Raw genomic sequence first — 11,565 nt, 5'->3', positions numbered from 1 at the left:
AAGGGAAGGAAGGAAGGAAGGAAGGAAGGAAGGAAGGAAGGAAGGAAGGAAGGAAGGAAGGAAGGAAGGAAGGAAGGAAGGAAGGAAGGAAGGAAGGAAGGGGAAAGAAAGAAGGGAAGGAGGGGGTTAGGAAGAGGGAAGAAAGACAAAGCAAGGTTATAAGCTCAGGATTCCATTAACAAAACACTGCAGGCTGGTGGCTTAAGCAAAGATAATGTGGTTTTTTTTGCAATTCTTGATGTTGCAAATCCAAGATCAAGGCGTTGGCTGGGCTGGTTTGGGTAAGAACTCTTCCTGGTGTGTTTTCTGTGTCCTCATGTGGATTCTTCCTTATGTCCCTGAAGATGGGACCCCTGGTGCCTCTTACTCCTCATATGGATGGGATGCTAGTTTTCTCAGGTTAGGGTTCCACGCTCATGACTTCATCTTACACTAATTACCTACCTAAATGTCCTGTCTCTAAACGACAGTCACGTAGAGTGAGAGGGCTTTTGGACAGGCGAGATTTAGTCTGTGAAAGTCACTATTAAACTTTTCATGAATAAATAAATACTAACTGAAACAATTTTATATAAACCACAGATAATAATTCTTCTAACACGGATCATTTCTGTAACAGTAATTTGTTCAAATTCCTCCCTTATGTGGCAACTCAGTTTGTTGTAATTTCTTCCTTAGATTTTCTATATAGATACAATGTATCTATATAATGTGTGTAGTTTATTTCTCTCTATATATATGTCTCTGTGTGTAAACACATTTAAATATGTAATCTAGATACAAAGAAAGATATATTGTATTTAAATCTGTGTATCTGTGATACATCCCCATACATAATGTTTATTATATTTGTATGTCTACATGCAGTGTAGACATCTATGCATATATTGATAAATAAAATTACAAAATGTGTTTATAAAATTAATTTGAAGTTGCTCCTACCATTGATACATACTAGTGTGTCAAGGATGGGCAGGACTCACCCAGCCCAAGCTATCCAACCTTAGTCCTCCTCTCCCTGCCCTCATCAAAGTTCCTGACTCTTCTTCTCTCTTCTCCCCTCCTCTCCCCTCCCCTTCCTTCTTCTCCCTTCCTCTCCTCTCCCCTCCCCTTCCTTCTTCTCCTCTCCCCTCCCCTTCTCTTCTTTCCCCTCCCCTCCTCTCCTCCCTTTCCCTCTGTTCCTCCTCTCCCCCCTCCTTTCTCCCTCCTCTCCCCTCCCTTCACTTGTTCTCCCCTGGGTGGCTAAACAGCCTTCCTCTGCTTCCCACAGAGTCTGGTAGATGCTTGCTTTCCTCCCCCACTCTAATCTAAGCTGCCTTGGGGAGGGGAAGGAAACAGAAGGGTGCCAAAGCACAAATCCAAATGTCTACCATTGCCTTACTTCCCCCACACCACTGCCACTAAGCAGCCTGCCCAGCTGATGAAAACCCAGTAGGCTCCCTGTGAGTTATTTCATAGGATTGCTGGGGTGACGTTCTGGAGGTGCTCCATTGTATACATTTGCACCCCCAACTTCTGCATCAGATGGGAAGGCATGCCAAAGCATATCAAAGTCTTCTGATAGCAAAATGTCAGCCCTTGGAAGCCCTGAGTGTGTCTTTTGAAGATTGCATGTCCTCCTTGTGCTTGTTAAAGATGGCATTTTGCTCTGAGAAGTGTGTGTGTGTGTGTGTGTGTGTGTGTGTGTGTGTGTGTGTGAAAGCTCTGACTTATACTCTTAGAAATGTACTAAAAGGCGACTCTCTAGTCCTGTATGTGGCTCATCCTTTGTTGTTTGGAGAGACAGCAGTGAATGTGCGTTCACACTGTCCTTTGCTTTCATCTGGTAGTGTGTTTTCTTGGCTTTCCTGTCATCTTGAGCCTTGTTTTGGAGGGCAGAAGAATGCTTAGGTCATGTTTAGTTTTTATAGCCTCATTTAGTGAAAATGGATCCTTTGGGCCCCGTCTATGCCCATTGCCTAAATTTAAAGTTCCTTTTCTTGCAGGTGGCTTAATTTATATTTGTTGATGGCGCAATGAATGCAAATAACCACACGGGTGACCTTTAGGAGGCTGCGAGAGCCAAGCGGTTATGTGAACAACTGGAATTCGGAAAAGCTCTTTGACGTATTTTTAGCATTTCTACAAATACTTTTTTCTTGAGAATGTGGTGTTTTTTGGAAGTATACAGAAAGCACATGCACGGGTGAGCTTTCAGTTAGATAGTGCAGCACTGTAACACTGGTAAGAGGGAAGCTGAGCAGAATCAGAGACACAAGCGGATCACACAAGGGACTTCTGGGCTGAATCCATTTTATCACATGCTTCATATTTCCGGCAGGTGCACACCTATGCCTCAAATGGGAACATTACTGAAGCGGATAGGAAATTATAGAAGGCAGAAATAAATCACTTTTCATGATCTCAGATCTTTCCCTTCAAAATTACTTTCAACTGCAGTTAATGGTGAAGTCAGGGCCGAGCCTATTTACCACGGAGTGGCTGTCTTTGGTTTACTTGGGTTGTTTGTCTGATTTTGGTTCATTGAGACAAGGTGTCACTATGTACTACAGAATGACCTCCAACTCACCCCCCCCTCACTTTAAGCATTCCAACTCTCTGCCCAACCCAGAGCATTTCATTCCTCAAGAAAATGTGTCTGATGAGAAGATAGTAACGGTGGCTATGGAGAGCGCTCAGTGGTTACAGCACTTGCCGTATCAGCTAAAGGAACAGAGTTCAGATCCCCAGAACCCATGCACATGCCAGTCGGTTATGGGGGCTTGCCCACCATTCCAGCCTAGAAAGCATCAGCAAGCAATGCTGGGGCAAGTGGGCCAATGAGTCAGGCTAGCTATGTTGGTGAACGCTGTGATTGGCTGAGAGACATTGCCTCAAGGGATGAGGTGGAGGGCCAGGGAGAAAGATACTCCACATCAACTCCAGGTCCTCATCACAAGTGTACATATGTGCGTGTGCACACACACAAACACAGTGTGAACACGTATGCCGGCACATCAGACACGTGCACACGAGAAAACAAAGAAAAAAAAAACTTCTAATAATGAAAGAGATCCCTTGTACCAAAGCACAGCAGATGTCACCCAACCCTCAAGTCTCCACTCAATTTTACCAGTAAGGCTCATTCCATTAATCTACATTTTTGAACTATTAAGACTTCTCTCAAATATTAATATCTCATTTAAAAATCAGCTTGAGTAGTAAGAAAATTCTCCTCTACATTGCCAGGAGGAAAGAACAAACTGAAGACAATGCATACATTCCAGTCCTGGACCCTGCAGAAGGCTGTTGCAGCCTTTCTCCCCAGCTCACCACATCGGGAGGCTTGATCACTTGAGGGATCACCTCACTCATAGCAAGAGCCCAGCTCTCTAGAACCCTGCATGGCCACTGGCGGGTTTTCCTTTCTTCATCTTGGGGGCCAGCCTCCCAGTGTGTCTCACTGGGCCTGACTCTCTGTGGGTGCCCCGTTCTAACTCCAAGCCCAAAGGCTGGGGACTTCAGGTCCTTTGGCAGATCAGAGTCTAAGAATATGGTCTTTAGCTGGATTTCAGCTGAACTGGCTTGGAAAATCTCTGTACATCCAGACATCTGTCAATTCGGTGCATCTTGCTTTGCAAAGTGATTCAAGGAATTTTGCTATGTTTCTCTGTGTTCTCTAACATAACAGGTATGTTTTAACTGAAACCCCCCCACACAATATCCTAGACATTTTAGAAGATAGCATAACTGCTTTATTAGAAGATTGTTAGACTTAAGCACCATGATTTGGTAGGAACCTTTAATTTGTTCAAGGTTAACAAAAACTAAACAAACCTCCTCTCTCTCCTCCTCATTCTCCTCTTCCTCCCCTTCCTCCTTTTCCTCCTCTTCCTCCTCCTTCTTGAAGAATCAGTCATAGGGACCCACACATTCTGGACAAGCTCTTTATCAATGAGAGATATTCCCAGCCCATTAACAGTTTTATCTGGTCTCTCAATGGTTAGAAACATTCTGAAGTATGACAAGAATGGTGAGAGGAGATGGAGGAGAAGGAGCAGGAAGAGGAGGCAGAGGAGGAGAAGGAGACAGCTATTATAGAAGAAACAAAAATAAAGAATCATATAATAACTGTAAGAAACAGCTTTGAAAGAGAGGTCATAAACTACTGATTAAATTTGACCTATAGTAAGCATTAAATTTGTTTGGGGCTACTAAAATCACTGTTCTGTACTGTAAAGCAAGAAAAGGAAAGAAAATACATGTAGCCTGGAAAAAAAAAAAAAGGCATCACACAGTTTGCATATAGCAGGATGTAAGACGTCAAAAGGAATAAAAAAATGCATTTAAAGATTCTAAGTCAGCCTACCACTGTTGCATGCAGAACTAATAAACAAAATGCAATTTGATTTTTATAAGGTAGCGATGAACATTTAGAAACAAGTAGAAAATAACTATAATGACTACAATTAAAATGCACACTGAAAAATTCAAGTGCACATTTAAGAAAACATATGTGTGATCACATGTTTCCTGCTGAAATAAATAAAATAAATCATAAGTAAATGGAAACATACACCCTGTCTAGGGATGGGTCGGAGAAGGGGTTAACTCTCCCCTAACTGATCTGCAAGTTAAACATATTCCTGTTAAAACAGGCTTCACTGTAGGCAGAGACAACTTGCTTCTAAGTTACATAGAAATGAATGAAAGGAGAAGACGGAGAATAATGTGAACAGTGTGATGAATTGTGGAAGAACCACACCTACCAAGTTCTGGACTCCAAAGCCCGGCAGTCATGCGCTACAATCGCCATCCTGCCGTACTGGCACAGGGGCGAGAACTTAGCATCCACAGACTCCACAGGTAGAATGGTACCCACAGAGAAAACTGACTCTTCACAGAGATGTAAAACTAGTTCAACGAAAGAAAGAGTATTTTGGCCAAAACAACAAGCAAACAATCTCAAAACCTTAAATCTTGTGTTTTATGAAGACATTTGCCTCCAGGGAACCACAGAAACAAATGCAAAATATAAAAGTTCTGGGAGGAAAAACTAGGAGAAGAAGAAAAGTTCTAGGAAGGAAAAATCTTGGTCACCTGTGGCTAGTTGAGTTTGTATTCAGGGCGTGGGCCTGGAACTGCAGGTGGGAGACAGCTTTGCCAGCAGTACACTCTTCCAGGCTTAGACTGCGAGACTGAGAGACTAGATTTCAGTCTGGTTTACACAGTAAGTCGGAAATGACGACATAGTGATATTCTCTCTCAAAACTGAATGAAAAATTTAAAGTGTGTACATGTGTAAGCTACTCTTAAAAGGCCAAGAGAAAAGTGCAATGTTTGCTTGGAACTGTATATATTGAACATCGATTTTTCAGTAATTTAAATGAACTTCCACTGGCAAAAAATTCAATTGTCCAGAAAAGCCAAGTGGCTGTACAACCCAGGGCCAAACTAAACACACACGTGATGTTGAAAGGAGCCACTGGGAAAGAATCAATAATTTACCTTGAAAAATGAGAACTGAAAAAGTACTCTTCAGAGTCTCTCTGTACTACGTAGACTTGTCCTTGTTGTGGAAAAAGTGTTTTCACATTGAATTAACACAGCTGGGTGATGAGCCATGTGTGATGGCAAATGCCTGTAACCCCAGGTTGCAGGATGCTGAGGCAAGATCTTGCCTGCAGAGCCAGTTTGGGCTCAGAGTAAGGCCTAATGCCACAAGCAAACAAGAAGGAAGAGGAGGGGGTGATTACAAAAAATGATGCTGAATAAGTAAAACACAAAAACACTTTCTACTTCTGGATCAAACCAAGGCAAAGACAACCACAGAGCGGTGCGGAGTTTGGCATTATCAGATGGGGGGGGCAACGTGATGGGTTATGGGGTTTTTTACACAGAAAAACACAAAATGAGACGGAAAGGAAGAGCTTCAGTAAGCAGCGCTGACAACTCGAGACTTTCTTCCTAAGCAGTGACAAGCCAACAAGCCAGACAGAAATAAATTCCTGGTTTGGCTATTCTAAAAATATACAGTAACGCTGGAGATAGACAATGCTGGTTCAAGCCTTAGCCTCTCTGGTGAAAGCACACCCATCCTGCCTGATCCCAAGTTCTCTCCTGTTTGAATGGGAGTAACACCCCTGCTTTGCTCGTGTCACCGAATTTTTATGAAGATCAAAAAGATAATAAATGTGAATTTTGAAAATTGTAGATCAGTCTATACACATAAGGTGCTATTAGCATATTTAGCAGATGCAAATGAGGGTGTATTAATTCAATTTGAATACATTTTTCCATGAGAAAGACAAGACTACATTTTATGAGAACATTAGGCCTATTTGTTCTTGGAATTTCCTCTTCTCAAGCTAAAAACCATGTTGTTGTGGTGGTGTTTTTTTTTTTTTTTTTAATTCTGCTTAAATGTATTTCTTCTCCCATCTTCTCACTCAGCCACTAGCCTTTGCTCTAAAGTATTTAAAATTCCAAGATAAGGAATAACCCCTATATTAAAATTCATAACCTCCCCAAGATCTCACCCCCAAAGTAAGTGTGAGTTACAGGGTTACATGCAGAGAGTGTGGAGATATCTGTATTAATATGTAAATATGAGCTGTAGGCAAGGTTGGCTTTTATAAGACTGATTTTAAATTTTTCAAAGAAATAGTTATATGTTCATAAAAAGTTGCAAAAACTCCAACAAGGCTCTCCCTGGGTAGCCTCCTACTGCATTATCAGATCCAAGGAGCTGTTGGGTGTGGTGGTTTGTGACTGTGGGCCCAGCTGCTCACATGTGTGTACGTGAGTGTTGAAGCCAGAGCTCAGCCTCGTGGCTTTCCTTCTGTTCTTTCCACCGCGTCTCTTAGGCCTGGAACTCGCCAAGAGTGTTACCTGGCCAGCCTCGGGTGTTCTCTACCTACATAGCCTCGGGATTAGGAGGCAGGGCCTTTACACACGTTTGCTTGGGCTCCAGGCAGCTCACACTCTGGTCCTTTTGCGCCAAGGTCTTTACCAGTCCCGCCATCTTGGTCACACTGAACAGCATTGTAATGAGGTCAGCATCAATCTACCTATAATGTTTTCAACATTCCGAGTTTTGCTCTTCCTGTGGGGCTGAGTGACCAGGAACCTTGCCTGGCTAAAGGTGCTATTGCTGAGTCCAGTGAAGTGTGGCGTCCTTTCTAATGCCCAGAGCCCAGCACTGGGGACAAAATCCAGACCGTCCATGGTCAGCATGATAAATGTCCATTTTCCAAGGCATGTTTTCTCTTAATTACCAACGACGACGACGAGGTGATTTCCTTAGAATCTCGGCAGGAGTTGGGTCCAACCATGTCCAAAAGATCAAGCAAGAGGAGCATACAGACAGCGCAGAGACACTTTGCATACCCCGGTACAATAAATAATCGAAATTGAATTGAATGCAAATTATTTTGTTTTATGGACCAAATTACTTCCTCACTGGAGAAGTAACTGCAAAGATTCATGTTTTCTTTTAATTATTTCTCCACAAGAGTCTAGAAAGAGAGAGAGAGGACTCCTTTATGACTTTGATGCAGTCTCTGTGATCTTTACATTTGACCTTGTTTATGTTTTCCAGAAGTTGTGTGTGGCACCGCAGAGGCAGTCAATAATATAATCCAATCATCAATAAGCTACAAACTCCTTGTTTATTAATACACGATTAAAACGTATATGATAAAAAGATATTGACCGCAGCTAACTGTATGGATGACAGCGACAATTAAGGCGCAGGCTCTCGATCACCTTGTGGACCCGGCACTCCCCACCAGGGAACGTTGACAGTCTGTGTAAAGTCACAATAGCTGCAGCCTTTCCTCTGGGTTTTCAAATTTTGTGTTATTTGTCATTGTGTGTGTGTGGTGTGTGTGTGTGTGTGTGTGTGTTGAAGTCAGAGGACAACTTGCTGAAATCAGCTCTCTCCTTCTTCCACATAGATTCTAGGGGAGTGGAACCCAGGCTGAGAGGAACCCATTCTGAGAAAATGCCTCTACCTACGAGTCCCATCACCCTTCTTCTTTCTTTCCTTTTCTCTTTTTCTCCCTCTCTTCCTTTCTTTTAAGATTAAAGTCTACTGTCTATATTTGAGAGGTTTTATTTTATTTTTGTCAGTTTTTATTTTAAACATCATTTTGCTTTTCATTTATTTATATAGGTTTTTAAAGATTGATACGCAGCCTCGGCAGGCCATGAACTCTCCATTCCTCTGCCTCAGCTTTCTAAGTGCTAGGATTACAATGAGTCTCACACGCCCAGGCTTTGAGTTCGTTTCTGGAGCTTTAAAACACTGATGATTATCTGAACAAATGTCGTGGCTGTGTCTCCATATGAGGTTTTGATGGTATACACACACACACACACACACAAAAGATAAAATCTTGTCAACAAAGAATCATGCTGACCACTGAATAGAACTCTCCAAACTTAATTGTCTTAGTCGCTGTTCTATTGCTGTCAAGAGATATCATAACCACGGCAACTCTTACAAAAGAAAGCATAGCCAAGCGAGGTTGTGAACTCCTGTAATCCCAGCACGTGGGGAGGCAGAAGCAGAAGGATCTCTGTGAGTTGAGGCCAGCTTGATCTACAAAGCAAGTCCAGGACAGCCAAGGCTACACAGAAACACCCTGTCTCAACAACAACAACAAAAACAAAATGAAACAAAACAAAACAAAACAAAACAAAAAAACAAAAATAATAAAAAAAAACACAAAAGAAAGCATTTAGTTGGGGCCGGTTTAGTTTCAGAGGTCTAGTCCATTATCCCATGGGGTGGGGGATGGGACATGGTGGCACACAGGGAGACAGGGTGCTGGAGAAGCAGCTAAGAGTTCTACCTCAGGACCATCAGCCAGCACCAGGTCCAGATTTGATAAGTGCTTTTTTTTTTTTTTTTTTTTTTTTTAATGGTACCAGGGAATTGAATCTTGGGCTCTGTGAATGTTTGTAAGGGCTCTGCCACTGAGCTATGTCTCAGGAGTTTCATTTTGACCTTCCTCCTCTCTTTGATAGTTTCTTTGTAGAATCTGGTTTTTGATCTTCCCTGCAACTCACTGTGCAGCGCTGGTTGGTTTCAGCGTTTGGTGGCCTCTGCCTCTCCCTGGGGACTGGGCTCACAAGGTGTACCCGTTCCCACTCCTTCCCCTTGAAGGGGAACTTTACAGGGTGTGAGAGTCCAGGCTGGTATTTTGTATTGTTTTCTCGGCACTTAGAATCTTTTGTGCTTTTACTTATGTTTCCTGATCTGAGATTAAATGTAACTTTTCTCCTTGCCTCCTGAGGTGAAAAATGATTTCCTCCTGCCTTCTTATGGAATCTTTTTTTTTTTATCTTTAATTTTCTTGTTCAGACATGATGTGCCTAGACATGGGTGGGAACATTTACCCTGCTTGAGTTCTCTGAGATTCCTGAATCTTGATTTGGTGTCTGGCATCAATCTGGGAAAACGTTTAGTTATTATCGTGTCTACTCTTGGTTCTCTCATTCATCCTCCTTTCTTCAGATGTCCCCAATATATGGGTGTTGTCCTTTCTCTTGGTCTGCTCTTTTTTTCTAGTCTTTTCCAATTTGCTTTCAGTTTCAGAAAGCTCTATTAAGCTGTGCTCAGTCTTGGAATATCTTTCCTCAGCTGAGCTCAGTGCCTAGGCATCCAACAGAGGCAACTATTCTCTCCAGTTTCTGTCTTTGTAACTTGCAGTCTTCCATCTGTGATGTTTCCATGTCTCTGCTTGCATGAGTCATATGTTCTGGCATGCTGTCTTCTTATACCTTTGAAGTCCTCGGCATATTACTCTCATATCTTAAACAGTCCTATTCTGGAGCTGGAGCTTAGGTAAAGTATTTGCCTAGCTTAGTTGAGGTCCTGGGTTCAACACCCAAAACTGAGGACACACAGGCCAACCGACAGTCAGGTGCATTCCTGGTCTGGCCATGCCTCCACCCTGACATTGTTTCTGATATTTATCCAGTCTCCACATACCTTTTGTGATATGCCTTGTGGCTTTTTTATTGGAAGACACACATTGCATAAAGAAAGCAAAGAAGCGGGGCCTCCGCTACTTAGCTGTAACCGGTCATCCCGGACAGTCTACAGTTATGAACTAGGTGTCAGGTGTTTGCAGAGCTGTGTTCCTGGCTTTGTGCTTCTCAGACCTGACCCCCGGGGTAGGGGGTGGTGAGGGGGGTTGGATAGCTCCCTTCCCAGCTGGTGGGAGGCTGGAGGGAGTTGAGCTGCTTGAGAAGTTTTAAAACAAACCTAATGAGGCTCTGACAAAATAGCTTCCCCTCACAGTAGGTGAGAGGGAGGGGAAGGCAGCCCAAGGTAAGGTTTCCTATAGGTAACACTCTTAAAAGCTCTACCAAAGCCAAGGCTTCTTAGTTATGCTTTAACTCAACCAGCACGCCCTGTGAGGTATCCTTTGCTTCTTGCCTCAGCTCACTGGTAAATCTTGCTACAGAGATTCCATTTCAGTTGCAGACCAGTGTCCATTCTATGTTAGCCTTTACTTTCTGTCCTTGGCCTTATCGTGGGGGCCCTGACTGAGACAGGGGACATGATGGAGCAAATCCACTCATCTGTCGGAAGTTAGACAGCAGGAATTAGAGCAGGGAAGGAACATACAGGTTCTCCCTTCATGCCAGACCCTGGAGATCCAACTCTCCAGCAGGCCCCACCTCTTAAAAGCCAATTCATCTAGAGACCTATCAACAGATTAAGCCACTGGTAAGATCTGCTCCCTAGTATACAGTCACCTTCCAATTAGTGCCACAAACTGGGGGCCAATTCTTTCAAGCATGAGTTTTTTGGAAGGACACGTCACACAGTGAACACGACACCCTCTGTTCAGTATTTAATGCTACAAGTAATATATGCAGTTTGAAAGCTGCACAATTTTCGTTGGCTGTGTAGATGTCCCTTCATACTTGGCTGACCTTTAGGTTTCCTCAGGCACACAATTGTCCAGGGCTGAGCCTAATTTGGAGATGTTGTGTATGGCTTTGGAGTAGACACAATTGACTCCAGGGTCAGATCTGGGCTGTGTTGTAAGTTAAACAGTTAAGCTAGCCTCAACAACCACACATTACAATTTTTATTAAAACAAAGAAGAACAATAGCGATGTTCACACAGTTCCCCATTATATAATACCAAACAGCTTCATTTGTTTCTATCCATATTATACTCATGTTTTACCTATGTATATGGAATGTGTAAGTATGTAAAAATGCCTCTTTGTGTGTTTGCACATGTGATGGATTCCAGAGGTCAATGAGTGGTGTTCCCCTCAATCATCTTCCACCTTATTCTTTGAGATGGCCTCTCACTAAACCTGGATCTCACTAATTTGGCGAGACTGCTTCTCCAACAAGGCCCAGGGACTCCCTGCCTCAGCCCTCAGCCCTGGGGTTACAGGAATTCTGCTGTGCCCAGGTTTTTTGTACGACTGCCAGGGATTGAATTTATCTTCTCATGCTGTAGCTAATGAAGTATCTCCCAACCCTCTCTATTTTTTAGTAAACACACACACACACACACACACACACACACACACACACACACACACACA

The sequence above is a fragment of the Psammomys obesus genome, unplaced genomic scaffold, assembly GCF_907164565.1.
Source record: "Psammomys obesus unplaced genomic scaffold, mPsaObe1.curated_primary_1811, whole genome shotgun sequence".
Taxonomy (NCBI): Eukaryota; Metazoa; Chordata; class Mammalia; order Rodentia; family Muridae; genus Psammomys; species Psammomys obesus.
The sequence above is the reverse complement of the archived record's forward strand: the minus strand, read 5'-3'. Positions refer to the sequence as shown.